The sequence below is a fragment of the Geotrypetes seraphini genome, chromosome 2 (genome assembly GCF_902459505.1).
Source record: "Geotrypetes seraphini chromosome 2, aGeoSer1.1, whole genome shotgun sequence".
Taxonomy (NCBI): Eukaryota; Metazoa; Chordata; class Amphibia; order Gymnophiona; family Dermophiidae; genus Geotrypetes; species Geotrypetes seraphini.
In genome coordinates this window covers 154,248,339-154,268,236 of record NC_047085.1, presented here as the reverse complement: position 1 = coordinate 154,268,236, position 19,898 = coordinate 154,248,339, and the positions used below count along the sequence as shown (strand labels likewise).

At 43.1% G+C, this 19,898-nt stretch overlaps 1 protein-coding gene across 7 annotated transcripts in view; it reads left to right on the top strand.

Moving 5' to 3' along the window:
• The window catches only part of PPP4R1 (protein phosphatase 4 regulatory subunit 1), a 354,086-nt gene that overhangs the window by 267,803 nt on the left and 66,385 nt on the right, over nucleotides 1-19,898 (top strand). The gene's annotated exons all lie outside the window — the stretch shown is intronic.

Below are 19,898 nucleotides of genomic sequence, written 5' to 3'. Positions count from 1 at the left end.
TAACTTATATGAAATCAGTATATGTTTGTTTGTCTGTTCCTACTTCCTCCCTTAAATGTATTGCCACTGTAATTTTTGAACTGTTCATTTGAGGTCTTTTAAAATTCTTCCATAGATTTTGGAGCACTTTATGATGCCCAGCTCATGCTTCTTATGTGCCTGCAGGGCCCATGTAACTTAGAATCCCTATACAGAGATGAGCCAATTCAATTGAAATATCTGGGAGATCATATCCACATTCTTAAAATAAGATAACTGTTCTTGAACATTTACTGCTATTGGCTAGTGTCTGTAGTCAGAAGAGCGCTAAGTATCTCAAAATGTTCACTCATCTCTTTGTCACAAGAAGTGACATTGAAATCAGACTATTCTGTTCTTGAAATCTATAGATTAAATTGCATATTGGATACAGAAAAGGCACATGACATATTTGCTGAGTTATGATGACATCACTGCCTAGTGCCAACTCTGAACATCAGAGACAAATAGGGGACACGGTTGTCGTTTTCTTTCTCTTTAAACAAGACATGACATAGTATTCTTGGACACATTGCTTGTCAACATTTCACACTGTGCCATCTTCTGAAGAATAACAGAAACACAAGAAAAACCAAATGCTATTGTTTTGCTTCAGAGGTTTTCAATTTTAAAAATAGTTTCCCATCTGTCTCAAAGTTTCAGCATATGTACCATGTTAATATTTAGGTTTAGATTTATTTCCATTTTATAAGTTGACTTTGTCCTGGGCAGAGTATAAAAAACCCCATACATAATCATAAAAACAAGTAAATCATATAACAAACATAATGCAACATATAATCACCAAATTCCTCCAATTCTGTTAGTCCCATACTTATTTGTAAAAGTAAAAATAGCATGTTTGATCTCCATAAACCAAAAACATGTCTGTAAAAAGTTCTCAGAGTCCTGTGTCTGCAACAACAAATGCTGACGTAGCAAGCTTTTATAGACACTTAAGACACAAACATCTTTTTGTTTTTGAAATGTCACTGGGAATTTATTCCATTCTAGGCTCAGTAAAAGAACAGATACTCTTCCATGTGCGTTCCAGTCGAGTCTGCTGGATTTAAGGCACTTCCGACAAGCATACATCCTCTGAGCTAAGAGTACTCCGGGGCACATATTAATGTAAGGTCTGTGATAGAAGGATGAGTCCAGATGCAAACTAGAGAATGACACGGGGAAAAAATCTGTCCCCGTCACCGGCCCACCATCCTCTGCACCGCCCCGTCACCGCCGTTCCCTTCACCGCCCCGTCACCGTCACCGCCATCCCTTTCACCGCCCCGTCACCGCCACTGCCATCCCATTCACCGCCCCGTCACCGTCCCCGCTGCATCCATATAAGCCTTAGTACTGTAATATTTAGCTTATTCCTTTCTTATAAATCAAAGTTCCTGCTGCTGAACTAGAGAAAGAGATGTTCAGCTGGCAGGGCTTTGTTTATAAATTTTTATCAACACAACTAATATACTATTTTATCCTAAAGCAAAAAATAAATAAATAAATATAATTTTTTTTTCTACCTTTGTTGTCTGGTTTCTGCTTTCCACATCTTCTCATTCAATTCCTTTCTCTGCGTCTTCCATTTGCTGTTACTGTGCCTCTCCCTTAACCCCCCCCCCCCAATTGGTCTAGCACCCATCTTCTTCCCTCCGCTCCCGCATAGTCTGGCATCTGTCTTCTTCCCACTCTGTCTTCCACATTTCCCTTGGGGGTCTGTTCCTCTCCACCCTCCTTCAATGTCTGTTCTATTCCTTTCCACCACCACCCTTCCCTCCCTCCTTTACCATCTGTTTCTTTCTACTACCCTTCAGCTCCTCTCGCGTGTCCTATCTACCTTCCTTCCTCTTATTTTCATGGCACGTTACAATGTAATTTGTGCAAGCCACTGGAGCCTGCAAGCTCGGTCCCTGTCCCATCCCCACAAACCATCTCGCTTCTGTGCTCCTATTTTCTCCATTTCTAATATCTCCCCTATGTATCTGTCATTGCCCCCCCTGTGTCCATATACCATCCCCATGGCATGTCCCCTTTATGTCTCTGTCCCTATGCCCCATGCACATAATTTCCCCTCTTTCTGTTACCTTCCTGTGTCCAGATTTCCCCTATCTTCCTCTTCCATACCAGTGTGTCTCTTCTTTTCAACCCCATCTAGCTTTTTTCCCTCTTTCTTCCCCCCCCCCTACTTCTAGCATCTGGCTCACCTGCCAGTCCTTCCCTTTCTTTCCTGCTGTGGGTTTTTCTTTCCAACTTCATCCCCTTGGCCCAGAATCCTTTTCCCTTTCACTCCCTCCTTCCAATTTGAGCCGGGAACACTAGCGATTGCACGGTCCCCGCAGCCACTACCTGCCTGCCCAATCGATCCTAGTGTTTAGCCAGCTCTCTCCCTTCTCCTCACCTTAGTTTATAGGTTTTCTTTTTCGGCGACCTGCACGCTTTCCCAAAGAGCCGCGCACGCGCGGCTGCTCAGTGTTCAATCTTCTGCAACTTCCTGTTTCCGGTTGCGTCAGAGCAGAAGATCGAAACTGAGCAGCGGGTGCGCAGCTCTCTGATAGCGTGCGGGTCGCCGAAAAAGAAAATCTACAAACTAAGGTGAGGAGAAGGGAGAGAGCTGGCTAAACACTAGATTGGGCAGGCGGGTGTGAGCTGCGGGGACCGCGCGATCCTTCATGCCTCACTGCGGGGACAAGACCATTCACCGCCCCGCGGGCGGTGAATGGCCTTGTCCCCGTCGCCGCAGCGACTGCTAGTTTTCTTCCCCGTTTTCGGCGGGTGACCCGCGGCTAAAATGCGGTGGCCGCGGGTAAACCGCCACCGTGTCATTCTCTAATGCAAACTCTAATGAATTAGCAACTGCAGTTTGAATCTAATCTGATCTGCAGTAGACAGCCAACACAATTTCTTCAGATAAGAAGATACATGATCATATTCAGACAAGCCATATAAAAGGTGAATTGTAAAATTTTGAACAATTTACAATACTAATATTTATTTTTAAAATTTATATTCTGCACATTCCACAGTTTATGGTAGATTACAGTTAAAACATACATAATTAAGATTTAAATAAAACAAAACATAATTAGATTTGCAACATAACATATTCTTCTGTATAAAACAATGAGCCCTTTTTAATTTCACAAGCTGGGTTCTAACAAATTCTCCTGCACAGAAATAAGGAACCATCATGAATATACCTTTTGAAACAAATAGATCTCAAGTTGTTTTCTAAAAAGCATAAGAGAATCAGTTTTACTTAGGTTTAAAAGTAGTGAGCTCCATAATTTTGGCCCAATAATCTGAAAGGAATGAACTTAGACCAAGCAAGTTAACCATGTGAAAGCTGGGAACATTAAGTAAGTGCTTGCCCTCAGATTGGAGTTTAACCTCAATACGTAGGACAGAATAGAGGGAATTGGCTATTAATAGCCTTAAAAACTAAGGTCAATACCTTAAACTGGATTCTCATATCAGTTGGTAACCAGTAAAGAGATTTAATTACAGGAAATAGATCAAATTTTGAGGCATGTGAAATTAAGCCTGCTGCAGAACTTTGAGTACCATATTTTCACATAGATAACGCGCACCCGTGTAAAACGCGCACACGGGTATAGCGTGCGGGGAACACAAATTTATGTAATAAAATGTTAATATAGCGCACACACGTGTATACCGCGCATGCTAAAACCTCCTCCCGCCTACTCCGAACCGGCATCCTCCCCTCCCCGCTCGCGTCACCCCTCCCCCGCGATCCTATATCCCCCCCAGCACCGCAAGTACAACTCTTACCCGATTGGGTACCGGCACCAGCACCAATGCACAGCACGTGCCAGTGCCAGTGCCCAAAGATCCTCCCTCGTTGGTTTGGGCTGGGCTGGGCCGGGCGGTGCGAGAGAGATCCTCCTTCTTCCTCTGCCGAGCTGGACTAGGCTTTGAGCATTTGCGCATGCTCAAAGCCTTCTGGTCTCGCTCTCTCCGAGATTATCTCGGAGAGAGCGAGACCAGAAGGCTTTGAGCATGCGCAAATGCTCAAAGCCTAGTCCAGCTCGGCAGAGGAAGAAGGAGGATCTCTCTCGCACCGCCCAGCCCAGCCCAAGCCAAACCAACGAGGGAGGATCTTCGGGCACTGGCACTGGCACATGCTGTGCATTGTGCTGGTACCGGTGCCCAATTGGGTAAGAGTTGTATTTGCGGTGCTGGGGGGGGATGGTGAAGCGAGTGGGGGGGGGGAGAATGCCGGATCAGAATGTAAAAAAAAATTGTAAAACGCGCATGGTTATGCACGGTTTGTAAAATCGTGTATAACGCGTGCGTTATATGCGTGAAAATACGGTAATCTGTAATGATTACCGTAATGTAATGTAATGTAATGTAATGTAATGTAATGATAGGAAGGCATACCAATATGTAACAAGTTGCAATAATCAAAATGTAGTAATATGAAGTTCTTGTACAATCCCACTTTATTCTGGGAAAAGCTGGGTGTTATGTTCCTTGGGCAGCCAAGGTCTGTAGGAACCTCACGTGTTAGAAGTTCTGGCTCCACCCACCATCTCTCTGCTGCTGGGCATGCTCCCTGGACATCAGTTTTGTATTCCTATAAACCAAGCTGTAGGAGCTCATCTCTTCTGCTCATGTTACATTTCTGAATTTTAGTGCATTATTTTAATCATTTTTCGAGGGTTTGCCCTTGTCCCTGTGGAAATACCCTGCGGAGACATCCTTTCGACAGGAGATTGCAGACTTTGAAATAAAGTCTGCCTCTGGGGGGTTACCTGCCAATTCAGTAAGCCCCCCGGACAGCCTGCACGTCAAATCGGGGATCCGGGATCGGGAGCTAGTTCGCCCCAGGTTCGTCCGCTAGTGGGTAGAGCGCAGGCTGCACGGTTTCCGTGGAGGCGCGCCCAGGATTGGAACCGGACTGGGTACCTTTCCTGAGTGGTCCGGAGGTGTTGGATTTCACTGGGCAGGTGGTCCAGAGGTGTTTGGTTGCCGGGCAGGTGGTCCGGAGGTGGCCGGCCAGGTGAGGCAGTCAGAAGATTTGTAATCCAGTTTTCTAGCTTCCTGAGACTTGAGCTTTCCTTGCACGCTGCTTCAGTATTGCTGTATTTACAGCACAGAACACAGTGAGTAGCTGCTTGCCTGTTTGGTTTAGCGATTTTGGGGATCATAAAAAGGGGTTACTGGGTGGTTTCCCTGCATGCCCTCCCCGCCTTCCCCTCATCTCTAAAATTTCAAAATCATTGTTTTCCAGGGATTCCTGTGTTTTTCCCAGGCTCTTTTAGGGCAAAATCGGTACCTGCAGCGGCCATCTTGGATTTTGCAAACTTTTTAAAACTATATTTTTTGCACTTAGGAACTTCGTTTCTGTTCCAACCTCTCAGATGGCCTCCTCAGGACATGATGGCATGGATTCATGCCTTGTTTGTGGCAGATGGCTGTCAGTTTCGCAGCCATGTTCCATGTGCACCTTGGCCCACAAGGAGGGCACGAATTTAATACCTTCCTTCTCTGAAGAGGTCCTTCTTGGATCTCCTGCTGCAAATGCCACGAAAATGTCATCTGCATATATCGAGAGTTTATATGTGTCATCACTAATATTGACTCTTTTAATAAGGGGGTTTCCATAATGTCTATTGCTAAGGGTTCTAGAGTAATATTGAATAATAGGGGGGATCAAGGTTTCAAGGTTTATTAAATATTTGATGAATCGCTATATCTTTATACAAAGCGATGTACATTAAAATACAATTAGTTAAGATAAAAACATACAATAAATATATAAACATAAGATATTAGACAAGACCAACAACAATTGGGAGGAAAGGGAGGTTAAAGTTACATATCTTATAATAAGAAACACATTTAAGGGTAAAACATTGAGGAGGTAGTAAAATTCTTGAAACGAAAAATTTTTATTTAAAAGAAAAAATTTTTTATGTATTAAAAATCTTTTTAAAAAGATAAGTTTTAAGAGATTTCTTAAAAGAGGGAATGTCTTTTTCATTTTTTATGTAATGGGGCAATGAATTCCACCATTGGGGGCCAACGACCGAAAACATATCTAATCTACGAGTGCCTATAATTTTTAAAGATGGAATAACTAATAAGTTTTGGGAAGATGATCTGAGTGTGCGTGCGGAACTATAGGGAATTAGCATCTTAGAAATGCACTGAGGTTCTTTGAAAATCAAGTTTTTATAGATAAGTAATAGAACTTTAAACTGTATACGCTGGCAAATTGGAAGCCAGTGTGCGTCTTTGAAGAGTGGAGTAACATGATCAAATTTCCTGGCATCATAGATTAGTTTTATAGCCGTGTTTTGAACAATTTGCAGTTGTCGTTTTTCCTTTTGAGTAGTATTAAGCAACAAAGAGTTGCAATAATCCAGTTTTGATATAACCAAGGAATGAATTAAAATATTGCGAGATTTGGATTCAAGAAATTTAGAAAAAGATCGAATTAGACGTAATTTGTAGAAGCAGACTTTAACTATATTATTAATGTGATCTTTAAATTCTAATCTTTCATCAATTATTACACCTAAGATTTTCGTTTTAGGAACGATTTCGATTGGTTTATTATTAAGGAGGAAAGGAGAATTAAGTCTGATATCTCTTTTCCAGTTAAAAATCATAGCTTTTGTTTTATTTATATTTAATGATAATTTATTATTGTTAAGCCAATTATGAACTTGTTCAAGTTTTGCATTTAAAGATTTGATGTCTTCTTGATTTTCGGGATTAAATGGGTGAATTAATTGTATATCGTCTGCGTATGAAAAAGCAGTGAAACTAATAGACTGGCACAGATTCAGTAATGGTGCAAGATAAATGTTGAATAACAGGGGTGATAGGATAGATCCTTGAGGGATGCCAAAGGATGTCGTATATTCTTCTGATAATTCCTTATTGAATTTAACAAGAGAAGTTCGATTATTAAGATAAGATGTAAACCAATTAAGGACTTGATCACGAAAGCCTATTGATTCTAATCTCCTAAGAAGTAAATCATGATCTATTGTATCAAATGCTGCAGAAATATCCAGAGAAAACAAGACTACGGATCTGTGATGATCCGGAAAATAGTGAATGTTGTTTGTTAAGCCAATTAGGGAGTGTTCTGTGTTATGGTACTTACGGAAACCTGTCTGATTGGGATGTAATACATTGGTCGATTCAATAAAATCGGAAACCTGATTAAATATAAATTTTTCAATCAGTTTTGCTAAGAATGAGATATTAGCAATTGGACGATAATTTAAAGGGTCATTTCTACTGATTTTGTGATCTTTAAGTAAAGGAATAATAGTAGCAGTTTTCCAAAGCAATGGAACTGTAGCGGATTGTAAACTTTTTAGAATAATGGAATGAATAAATGGACCGAAGAGATGAAATAATTTTTTTAAGTAAAATGGGTGCAGAATTTCAAATCCAGAACTCTTTAGATTTATTTGTGACATGAGAGATTTAATATCATTAAGTGATGGGAGTTTGAAATTTGAACATTTGGCAGTAAAAATATGATCTTCAGGATGTTCTATGGAGTGATTATTACTTATATTGGAGTTAAAAGTATTTCGAATATTGTAGATTTTTTGATTAAAAGCATCTGCTAAGTCTTGCGCTTTTAGAAGCGGTGCCTGGTTTGTTGAATTATTTGTATTTTGAGATGTGATAGATTTTAAAATGTTAAATAGAACTGCAGAATTTTTAGCTTTATGAATTTTGTCTGTATAAAATTTTTTCTTGGACTGATTAATTTTTAATTTGTATATGGCCGCTTGTTCTTTAAAGTTTAGAAGATTCTTATGAGTCTTGGAATGGCGCCATTTTCGTTCTAGGGCTCTAAGTTGTTTTTTTATAAGATGTAATTCGGGCGTAAACCATGGGTTAGATAATTTTCGTGCTGATATAGATTTTGAGATTATTGGAGCCTTAATATCTAGAAAAGAGGTAAGAGAGGAATTCCAATGTAGAAGGTGATCATCAATCAAGGTTGGCATGTCTTCAATGGTTGAAATGTCGAAAAAAGGTGTTATGTCAGTATCATCTATGTTAGTAAGATCACGATATGAAATTATTTTAGGTTCAGTTTGCTTTTTATGAGATTTTAAACTAGAAAAGGCTAAGTTAATAGAAATAAAATAGTGGTCGGACCAGGGTACTGAGTTAATTAATGGAGTGGAACAATTAATATAGTGAGAATTGGGGGCAAAAATCATATCCAAAGTATGATTTGCTGAATGAGTTGGGCCTTCAATTTTTGGAACTAAGTTTAATGAACAAAGCATATTTAATATTTCTTGATTATTGATGTCAGAGACATTGTCAAAATGTATGTTAAAATCTCCCAGAACTAGGGGGTATGATGAAGATGAACAAAAATCAAAAATAATATCTTGAAGTAATGTAATTTTATTTTGACATACTGGTGGAGGAACATATAACAGCAAAAAATTGAAGTTGAAATTAGAGTTAAGTTTAAGCTCAAGATATTCGATAGCGGAATTTCCATGAGATTGATCATTGAGATTAATTAGATTGGATTGAAAAATTACGGCAAGGCCACCTCCTTTACGATTTAAGCGATGATTATAAAAATAGTTGTAATTTGGGGGGCAGCAGTATGATAGATATGCTTCCTCACCATCAGAGAGCCAAGTTTCAGTAATAAAAAGTATATGTAATCGTTGAGTAGTAATAGAATCTTTTAATAGATGATATTTACTCTTGATAGATCGAGCATTGATAAGGCCAATTTTTAAGTTACTGTTTTTTGGTGATTCACTAAGAGGGGAAAAAATGGGAATTTCTAAAAGACAAGGCTTGTGTTGCATTAAGGATCTATGTTTAGGAGGACGAGGCCCCCAAATGGTAGGAATATTATTGTTAGATGAAATTGCAGACATGTTAAAAGTTGAGTCAACGTTAGAAAACGGAAATAATAGACCAATGAAAAAGCAAAGACTAAAAATTGCTAAAAAAGTGATATGCTGAAAATAAATGATGCGCATAAGAACATGAATTAGGGCTGTATTCATGTAACAAGTCGCACCCTCAGTTTGCGCACGAAGGAGCGCACCAAGGAGCACGAAGGCGCGCGCCGCTGCGGCATGCGCCGCAGGGAGCCCGATTATATAGGACATCAGCTGACCTGAAGAGGGAGGGTCCGGCGCGCCGCCGCTATGCGGCGGCGGTGGAAGATAATGGACAACCTTGTTTTGTTCTTCTTTTAAGGGGAAAAAAGGTAGATAAAGATCTGTTAACAAATATAGAAGCTTGTGGATTATTATACAGAACTTTAATCATGTTGATAATTTTTAGTTGAAACCAAATTAAGTTAAAATATAGAAGAGAGAGTCCCATTCAATTCTGTCAAAAGCTCTCTCAGCATCAAGAGAAACAGAAGCGAATCAGATGAAGAAGCATATTCCCCAAAAGTCTAGAAGTTATCATTAGGGAGTCTATTAGCAGTAAAAAAATTTGATCTTTATGAATTATGTTTAGAAGAATATTCTTCAACCTAGTGACTATGATTTTTGCATAAATTTTATTGTCAGTATTTATTAGTGAGATTGGTCTGAAATTTTCAACTTTAGTATGGTCTTTATCTGGTTTGGGAATGGCAATGATAATGGATCTAAAAAAGAACCTCTACAAGAATTATCAGCAATAATGGACTGAAAAAGATAGCTTAGCTTGGAAACTAATAAATCAGAAAAAGCTTGATAGAATTCTACATTAAATCCATCATTGCCAGGAGCCTTGCCATGTGGTAAATCTTTAATAGCTTGAAAAATGATATCCAGATTAGAGAATGACACGGGGAAAAATTCTGTCCCCGTCACCGCCCCGTTCCTGGACCACCATCCTCTGCACCGCCCCGTCCTCGCTGTCCCTTTCACCGCCCCGTCCCTATCTCTGCTGTCCCCTTCACCGCACCATCACCGCCCTGCTGTCTCTTTCACCGCCCCGGCCCCATCCCCGTATTCAGCGTCTTCTCCTCTCCACCCCCCCACCCCCAGCACCCTTCACGCGGACCAGCAGCTCCCTCCCGCCGGCCAGCCGTGCATTTCCCTTACCTTTTCTTCTTAAAATGGAGATTTCTATAAGGCTAAGAGCTGTATTACAGCCGGAGTCTTGAAGTCGCATCGGGTTGCCTGCTAGAAGTCTCCTCCGATGCAACTGGAAACAGGAAGTTGCGTCAGAGGAGACTTTTACCAGCAGGCAACGCAACGCGACTTCAAGGCTCCGGCTGTAATACAGCTCGTAGCCTTATAGAAATCGCCATTTTAAGAAGAAAAGGTAAGGGAAAAGGAGGGAGGGAGATACATGGACGGCCGGCGGGAGAGAGTGGGCTGCCGGTTCGAACGCTCGGTCACCGCGCGTTCAAGATTGTTCACCACCCCGTGCTACCATTCATCGCTCCACGGGGCGGTGAATGGCCTTGTCCCCGAACTTGCGGAGACCATTTTTTTAGGTCACCATTTTGGCGGGTTACCCGTGGCTAAACGCGGCTAGCCGCGGGTAACCGCCACCGTGTCATTCTCTAATCCAGATCTAATAAGGAATTTTGTTCTGGTGAGACTAAGGGATGAGGGAGATTTTTTAATAATTCTTGAAAAATGGATGCAGACAAAGTGATTTCCAATGAGTTAAAGTATTTTTATAAAAACCCGGAAATTGAGAGTCAATATCTGAATCTGAGTGATGAGATTGATTTTGCAAGTCAACTATTAGGGACACACTGTTTCTGTTGCCTTTGGATTTTAGATATTGTGTGACTAGCCTTGTTGTTTTCTACATAGAATCTTGAATTTTGTAGGTTCATAAGATAAAGAGCATCATTAGTTAATGTAGTATTAAATTAATATTTAAGGGACTGGAGTTCAGTAAGTACCTGTGATGTATATGTGCATGAGTCGATTCTCTTTCATTTGAAAGGAAGCTCTGAAATGAGAGGGCATGGGATGAAGTTAAGAGGTGAATGGCTCAAGAGTAATCTAAGGAAATACTTTTTTACAGAAAGGGTGGTAGATGCGTGGAACAGTCTCCCAAAGAGGTGGTGGAGACAGAGACTGTGTCTGAAATCAAGAAAGCCTGGGACAGGCATGTGGGAACTCTTAGAGAGAGGAAGAGATAATGGTTACAGCGGAGGGGAAGACTGGATTAGAGAGTTGCGCGGGGACAGAAATCCCACCCGTCCCCGCCAAAGTCCCACCCGTCCCCACCCGTCCCCGTGAGGAATCCCTCCGTCCCCACCCGTCCCCGCGAGGAATCCCCTCCGTCCCCACCCGTCCCCGCAAGGAATCCCCTCCGTCCCCGCCCGTCCATATAAACTTCAGAAATAGTTATTTCATTTAATTATGCTACTGAATTAAAGGCTCTGGTAGAAACCATTTACAAATAAGCAAAAAGACTTTATTAATTTGAAAATATTAATTGAGAAGAATACATACTTTGCAAATGGGTTACTACCAGAGCCTCTAATGTTTATACATTTTTATCAACACAACTAATATACTACTTTATCCTGAAGCAAAATAAAAAAAAAGAAATATAATTCTTTTCCTACCTTTGTTGCCTGGTTTCTGCTTTCCTCATGTTCTCATTCAATTCCTTCCATCCACTGTCTCTCTTCCTTCTGCATCTTCCATTTGCTCTGTTACTGTGCCTTTCCCTTTCTTCCCCCTTCCAAATTGGTCTGGCACCCATCTTCTTCTCTCCGCTCCCCCCATAGTCTGGCATCTGTCTTCTTCCCTGCCAGCGTCTTCTCCCTACTCTCTCTTCCCCATTTCCTTTCAGCGTCCTTCTCCCCCCATCTTCCCCATGTCCTGTCAGCGTCCTTCTCCCCCCTCTGTCTTCCACATGTGCTTTCAGTGTCCTTCTCCCCCCTCTGCTTCCCCATGTCCTTTCAGCGTCCTTCTCCCTCTCTGTCTTCCCCATGGCCTTTCAGCGTCCTTCTCCACCCCCACCCCGTCTTCCCCATGTCCTTTCAGCGTCCTTCTCCACCCCTTTGTCTTCCCCATGTGCTTTCAGCATCCTTCTCCCCCCTCTGTCTTCCACAAGTGCTTTCAGAGTCCTTCCCCCCCCCGCCCGTCCCATGGCCTTTCAGCGTCCTTCTCCACCCCTTTATCTTCCCCATGTCCTTTCAGCGTCCTTCTCCACCCCTTTGTCTTCCCCATGTGCTTTCAGCATCCTTCTCCCCCCTCTGTCTTCCACAAGTGCTTTCAGAGTCCTTCCCCCCCCCCCCCGCCCTTCCCATGGCCTTTCAGCGTCCTTCTCCACCCCTTTGTATTCCCCCATGTGCTTTCAGCGTCCTTCTCCCTCCTCTGTCTTCAAGTGCTTTCAGCGTCCTTCTCCCCCCCTCCTTCTCTACCGCCCCGGGTGCAGCACAGCCGGCCAGGTCCCCTTACTTTTGTGGCACTTCCCCGACCGACTGACAACAGCCCCGGTCCGACAAACCTCCCTGCCCTTAACTGCGAATCTAAATTACCTTATTACAGCTGCTGTAAGAAGATAATTTAGATTCGCGGCTACAGGGCAGGGAGGATTGTCGGACCGGGGCTGTTGTCGGTCGGTCGGGGAAGTGCCACAAAAGTAAGGGGACCTGGCCGGCTGTGCTGCAACTGGGGCGGGGTGTGGCGGGGCGGACCGCCCCGTCCCTTGGTAGCCACTCGAACCGCGAGGCTACTCTCCTCCTTACCTGCACTGCCTGCAGCACAGAGCCAAACGGAAGTCTTCCCGACTCAGTCGCGCGGCTCTTCTCTCTACCTTCTCTGCTTGCAGCACAGAGCCGAACGGAAGTCTTCCCGACGTCAGCGCTGACGTCGGAGGGAGGGAGGGAGGGCTTTTCCCTCCCCTCCGACGTCAGCGCTGACGTCGGGAAGACTTCCGTTCGGCTCTGTGCTGCAAGCAGAGAAGGTAGAGAGAAGAGCCGCGCGACTGAGTACATCCAGCCCCGCAGGAACCCCGCGACCCTCGGAGGCGTCCCCACGGGATCCCTGCGACCCTAGGGGGCGTCCCCACGGGATCCCCGCGACCCTAGGGGCGTCCCCACGGGATCCCCGTGACCCAAAGGGGGAACCCGCGGGATGCCCGCGGGTCCCGCGGGATTCCCGTCGTCCCCGTTCCCGTGCAGCTCTCTAGACTGGATGAGCCATTTGGCTTTTATTTCAGTTTATTTCAGTTTTGGAGACCGTATCTGGCGAAGGACGTAAGAAGACTTGAAGCAGTCCAGAGGAGGGCGACAAAAATGATAGGAGGCTTGCACCAGAAGACATATGAGGAAAGACTAGAAGCCCTGAATACGTATACCTTAGAGGAAAGGAGGGACAGGGGAGATATGATTCAGAGGTTCAAATACAAAATCTTTTCCAGAGAAAGGAAAATGGTAAAACCAGAGGACATAATTTGAAGTTGAGGAGTGGTAGATTCAAGAGCAATGTTAGGAAATTCTACTTTACGGAGAGGGTGGTGGATGCATGGAATACACTCCTGAGAGAGGTGGTGGAGAGGAAAATGATGACTGAGTTCAAAGAAGCGTGGGATGAACACAGAGGATCTAGAATCAGAAAATAATATTAAATATTGAACTAAGGCCAGAACTGGGCATGTGTCTGTGTCTGTATATGGCCATTTGGGGGAGGATGGGCTGGAGAAGGCTTCAATGACTGGGAGAGTGTAGATGGGCTGGAGTAGGTTTTGACGGAGATTTCGGCAGTTGGAACCCAAGCACAGTACCGGGTAGAGCTTTGGATTCTTGCCCAGAAATAGTTAAAGAACATAAGAACATAAGCAGTGCCTCCGCTGGGTCAGACCATAGGTCCATCCTGCCCAGCAGTCCGCTCCCGCGGCGGCCCAAACAGGTCACGACCTGTCTAAATCACCAGAAGGGGCCCCCATGCCTCCTTGGTTTCCTAATTGAGTCCTATCTTACTATTAAAGTCCTAGCCCTCCGGTCTTGCACCTGCACGACCTGGTTGGGTTTCTACATTTATTTTCTGGTTAGCTTTCTCAATATCCCACAATCCCTTTATCCCTCAGGAATCCATCCAGTCTCTGTTTGAATCCCTGTACCGTACTCTGCCTGATCACTTCCTCCGGTAGCGCATTCCAAGTGTCCACGACCCTCTGGGTGAAAAAAAACTTCCTTGCATTCGTTTTAAACCTATCTCCCTTCAGTTTTTCCGAATGCCCCCTCGTACCTGTTGTCCCCTTCAGCCTGAAGAATCTGTCCCTATCCACCCTCTCTATGCCCCTCATGATCTTGAAGGTCTCTATCATATCACCCCTGAGCCTCCTTTTTTCCAGAGAGAAGAGCCCCAGCCTATCCAACCTCTCAGCATATGGGTAGTGTTCCAGCCCTCTTACCAGTTTCGTTGCTCTCCTTTGGACTCTCTCAAGTACCTCCATGTCTTTCTTGAGGTACGGCGACCAATATTGAACGCAGTATTCCAGATGCGGACGCACCATCGCTCGATACAGTGGCATGATGACTTCCCGCGTCCTGGTAGTTATGCCCCTCTTTATGATGCCCAGCATTCTGTTGGCTTTTTTTGAGGCCGCTGCGCACTGTGCAGATGGCTTCAGTGATGCATCCACCAGCACACCCAAGTCTCTCTCAAGATTGCTTTCTCCCAACAATGCCCCCCCAATTTGTAGTTGAACAACGGGTTCTTTTTCCCTATATGCATAACCTTGCATTTTTCCACATTAAAGCGCATTTGCCATTTGTTTGCCCAGTCTTCCAGCTTGTCTAGGTCCCTTTGCAGGTCCTCACACTCCTCCCTGGAGCCAACTCTACCGCACAGTTTGGTATCGTCTGCAAATTTTATAACCTCGCACTTTGCCTCCTTTTCCAGGTCATTGATAAATATGTTGAAGAGTAACGGCCCCAGCACCGATCCCTGCGGCACACCGCTCGTGACTCCCCGCCAGTCAGAATATTGGCCCTTTACTCCGACCCTCTGCAGTCTACCCGACAACCAGTGCTCGATCCATCTGTGCACATCCCCTCCCACCCCGTGGTTCCACAGTTTCCTAAGCAGCCTTTCATGTGGTACCTTGTCAAAAGCCTTTTGAAAATCGAGGTAAATGATGTCGATGGGTTCCCCATTGTCCACCCGACTGCTTATTCCCTCAAAGAAGTACAGAAGGTTCGTTAGGCACGACCTTCCCTTACAGAATCCGTGCTGGCTTGTTCTCAGTAGGCCATTTCTCTCAATGTGCTCGCAAATGCCATCCTTTATCATAGCTTCCACCATCTTCCCTATAATTGAAGTCAGGCTCACCGGCCTGTAGTTCCCGGGGTCACCTCTCGATCCCTTCTTGAAGATAGGTGTGACATTCGCCAATTTCCAGTCCTCCGGTACCTCTCCAGCTTTCAAGGATAGGTTACAAACATGCTGGATTGTGCCTGCTATTTCTTGTTTTAGTTCCTTCAGAACCCTTGGGTGGATCCCATCCGGACCCGGTGATTTGCCGCATTTTAACCTGTCTATCTGTTTGAGGACATCCTCCTTACTTACCTCTATGTGCTCCAATTTTTCAGCCTGTTCCCCACTCATGAGCTCCTCTGAGTCCGGTATATTAGATGTGTTTTCTCTCGTGAAAACCGACGAGAAGAACGTGTTCAACCTCTCAGCTACCTCTTTATCCTCCTTAATCACTCCCTTCCTATCCCCATCGTCCAACGGCCCCACCTCCTCTCTCACTGGTCGTTTCCCCTTTACGTAACTGAAGAATGCCTTGAAGTTTTTTGCTTCCCTGGCCAGCCCCTCTTCGTATTTCCCTTTTGCTTTTCTAACCTCTCGGTGGCATTCTTTTTGGCATTTCCTGTGCGCCTGGTGATTTTCCTCCGTTGGATCCTTTTTCCATCTCCGGAAAGATACTTTTTTGTCATTTATTACCTTCTTTACTTCTGCTGAGATCCAAGTCGGGTCCTTTGACCGCTTGTTCTTGCAGCCTTTCCTGAAACTGGGGACGTATGTTTTTTGTGCTTCCTGCAGGGTGTCCCTGAATAGGGTCCAGGCGCTTTCTACAGTCTCCATCCTAAAGATGTTTCTGAGCTTCCTCCCCACCATTTCCCTCATAGCAACATAGTTCCCTTTCTTGAAGTTGAGCGCAGTTGTTGCGGTTCTCCTTACTATGGGTGTCCCCCTTTCTAATGTGAATCTGATCGCATTGTGGTCGCTGTTGCCTAGTGGTCCTCCCACTTCTACCCCTCTGGCAGGCCCCCCTAATCCGTTCAGGATGAGGTCAAGGGTAGCACTCCCCCGCGTCGGTTCCCTGACCAGTTGCTCCATGAAGCAGTCCCTCACAGCTTCTACAAATCCTGTTTCCCTAGTGCAGTTGGAGTGACCCGTACTCCAGTTAAGAAGGAAAAAATTTTTTTTTTAATTTAAATTGAATCAGGTTGGGCAGACTGGATGGACCATTTGGGTCTTTATCTGCCATCATATACTATGTTACTATTTAATTTGTTTCCTATCCCGTTGTCCCCAAAGAGCTCAGAACGGGTTACAGGTTAGACATACATAGTATACAGTTAACAGGTTATGATTTGTCATAATTTCAGTACAAGTTTGTTACAAGTTATTATCCTAACTTGATGCATACTGCCCTGGAAGTGGAGATGATAAAAGCATCCCAGGGAGAGGAAGGACTAAAGCTTGAAATCCCACAAATTGCTGGATCCATGACCACTAGGAGGCTTAAGGTAGTGGTGGTTGGCGATTTCCTTCTGAGGAGTACAAATCTGCCATCATGTTTCTATGTTTCTGTAATCTCTTTATAACGGAATTAGAAAAGGTACAGAGAAGGGCGACAAAAATGATAAAAGGGATGGGACGACTTCCCTATGAGGAAAGGCTAAACCAGTTAGGGCTCTTCACCCTGGCTCGGGGAGATATGTTAGAGGTCTATAAAATAGTGAGTGGAGTGGAATGAGTAGATATGCTTCTAAAAATACTAGACTAGGACTAGGGAACTTGCGATGAAACTACTAAGTAGTAAATTTAAAATAAACTAGAGAAAATATTTCTAATTCAACGGATAATTAAACTCTAGAATTTGATGCCAAAGAATGTAGTGAAAGCGGTTAGCTTAGCAGAGTATATGAAAGGTTTGGATGATTTCCTAAAAGTGAAGTCCATGAGCTGTTAAGGTGGCTTGGGGGAAATCTACTGCTTATTCCTAGGATAAGCAGCATAAAATCTGTTTTTCTCCTTGGGATCTTGCTGGGTACCCTAATATCTGGATTGAAATCACAAAATAATTCTGTAGCAGCATTTAATTTTCAGAAGGGCAAATATGATAAGATGGGGAAAATTAAAAAAAAACAACTAAAAAGAAGCTTAAAAGGATCTTCTGGAAAGGTTAGGACTTTAAATCAGGCATGTATGTTTTTAAAAATACTGTCTTTGAACCCCAGACCATGTATTCTACATGTTAACAAAGGTGGAAAGAAGAACAAATGACAGCCATGATAGTACAGTAAAATCCCAATTTAACCAGTACTCAAGCAACCGTCACTCTCATGCAACCAGCAAAAAAAGTCACTGACAATGCGATGCGTCAGAGGAAAGGCCTTGTCGTGGCTGGCCACAAGCAGTCTGTTTCCAGTGCTGCCTCTGCTGGCTGGCTGCCACTGTTGCTTTGGGTTCAGGAGACCAGATCCCAGGGGGAGGGGGTGGTAGACCAGAAGTGTGGGGGGAGGGGAGATGGATGGATGCTGGACCCATAAGTAGGGAGGAGGGGAGAGAAAGTAACCCAGATCGGAAAGGAAGATGGGAAGAGAGGAACAGATTCTGGACCTACAAGTGGGGGTGGGGGAATGATAGAGGACGAGAGTGAGTCAGGAAGAAGATAACTATTTTTAGAGTAACTCTCAAGCAACCAGAAACGACAATTATCTGGCATCTGTCATTCCCTAGGGCTGCCGGATAACTGAGAGTCTACTGTACAAAGGTGAAGTGAAAGAGGCTATTCGAGCCAAAACAACATCCTTCAAAGAATGGAAAAAGGATCTGAATGAAAAAAATAAGAAGCAACATAAGCACTGGCAAGTTAGGTGCAAAGCATTGATAAAGAAAGCTGAAAGAGGATTTGAAAAGAAACTTGCCACCGAGGCAAAAACGCACAGCAACAACTTTTTCAGATACATCAGAAGCAGAAGCCTGTGAAGGAATCCAGAAGACAATTAAATCATAAAGGAGCAAAGGGACACTGAAGGAGGACAAGGCCTTAGCAGAGAGACTGAATTATTTTCATCAGTCTTTACAAAAGAAGATGCAACCTATCGCTATAATCATTTGTAGTATCTGAAGATTGGAGGGTGGCTAATGTTACACTGATTTTTAAAAAGGGTTCTAGGAGTAATCTGGGAAATTACAGACCGGTAAGTCTGACCTCAGTGCCTGGCAAAATAATGTTGATCTGTTGATAAAATCATCTGTAATAACCGAAGATAGGACGACCAATGTGGTGGCTGATTTTTTAAAAAGGAATCCAGGGGTGATCTGGGAGATTATAGACCAGTATGCTGGACAAGATAGAGGTAACTATTGTAAAGAATAAAATTACAGAACACTTAGACAAACATAATTTAATGGGACATAGTTCCCATGGGTTTGATCAAGGGAAGTCTTGCCTCACCAATTTGCTTCATTTCTTTGAAGGTGTGAACAAACGTGGTTAAAGAGAGCCAGTTGACGTATATCTAGATTTTCAGAAAGCTTTCAACAAAGTTCCTCATGAGAGACTCTTGACAAAATTAAAAAGTCATGGGATAGGAGGCAATGATCTGTTGTGGATTAGAAATTGGTTATTGGACAGAAAACAGAGGGTAAGGATAATTGCCCATTTTCTCAGTGCAGCAGGGTGAATAGTTGAGTGGTACAGGAATCTGTACTGGGATCAGTGGTTTTTAACATATTTATAAATGATCTGGAGATCAGAATAACAAGTGAGGTGATTAAATTTGCAGTTGACACAAAACTATCCAAAGTTGTTAGAACACTTGTGGACTGTGAAGAATTGCAGGAAGACCATAGGAAATTAAAAGACTAACTAAGCATCCAAATGGCAGATGAAATTTAATGTGGACAAATGTAAAGAGATGCACATTGGGAAGAATAATCCAAATCATAGTTACCAGATGCTAGGGCCAACCATAGTGGTCAGCACCTAAGAAAAAGATCTAGGTTTCATCATAATCGGTACACTACAATCTTCTTCCAAAAAAGCAAACAGGATATTAGGAATTCTTAGGAAAGGGATGGTAAATAAGACTAAGAATATTATTCTTTTTTTAAAATTTATTCTTTATTGAATTTCAGATTTTTATGCTAACAATCATATTGAAAACAACAGTATCCACAGTAATATAAATCTTGAAGAAATAAAAAAGGAAATTAAATATTCTTTCAACTGTTTGTTAGTCCACAATAACTGGAGAAGGAGTTTACAATAAGTCAGAGACTATTTGACTTCATCATTATATAGGCAACAAAGACAACCTGAAATAAACCCCAAATTTAACTATGAGCATTATTCTAGTCTATTGGGGGGGGGGGTACTTGCTATCACCACCTCATTATCTACAATAAACCTGGATAACTGTATAGAATCAAAGAAAATGTACCTAATTTCTTTGACAGTAACCAAACATTTACATAGGAATCTTAATACAAAAGTGGCTCCCAATTTTAGAACCGGGGGGTCTCAAAAGCAAAAATTGTTTTTTTTTCTTTTTTTGTGTTATTCTGGATACAATCTAATTTTTTGATTCAGAAATACTCGTATTACATCTTTATACTTAAAGATTTTTAGAAGCCATTCTCTATCTGAATCTAAGGCTAGTTGAACAAA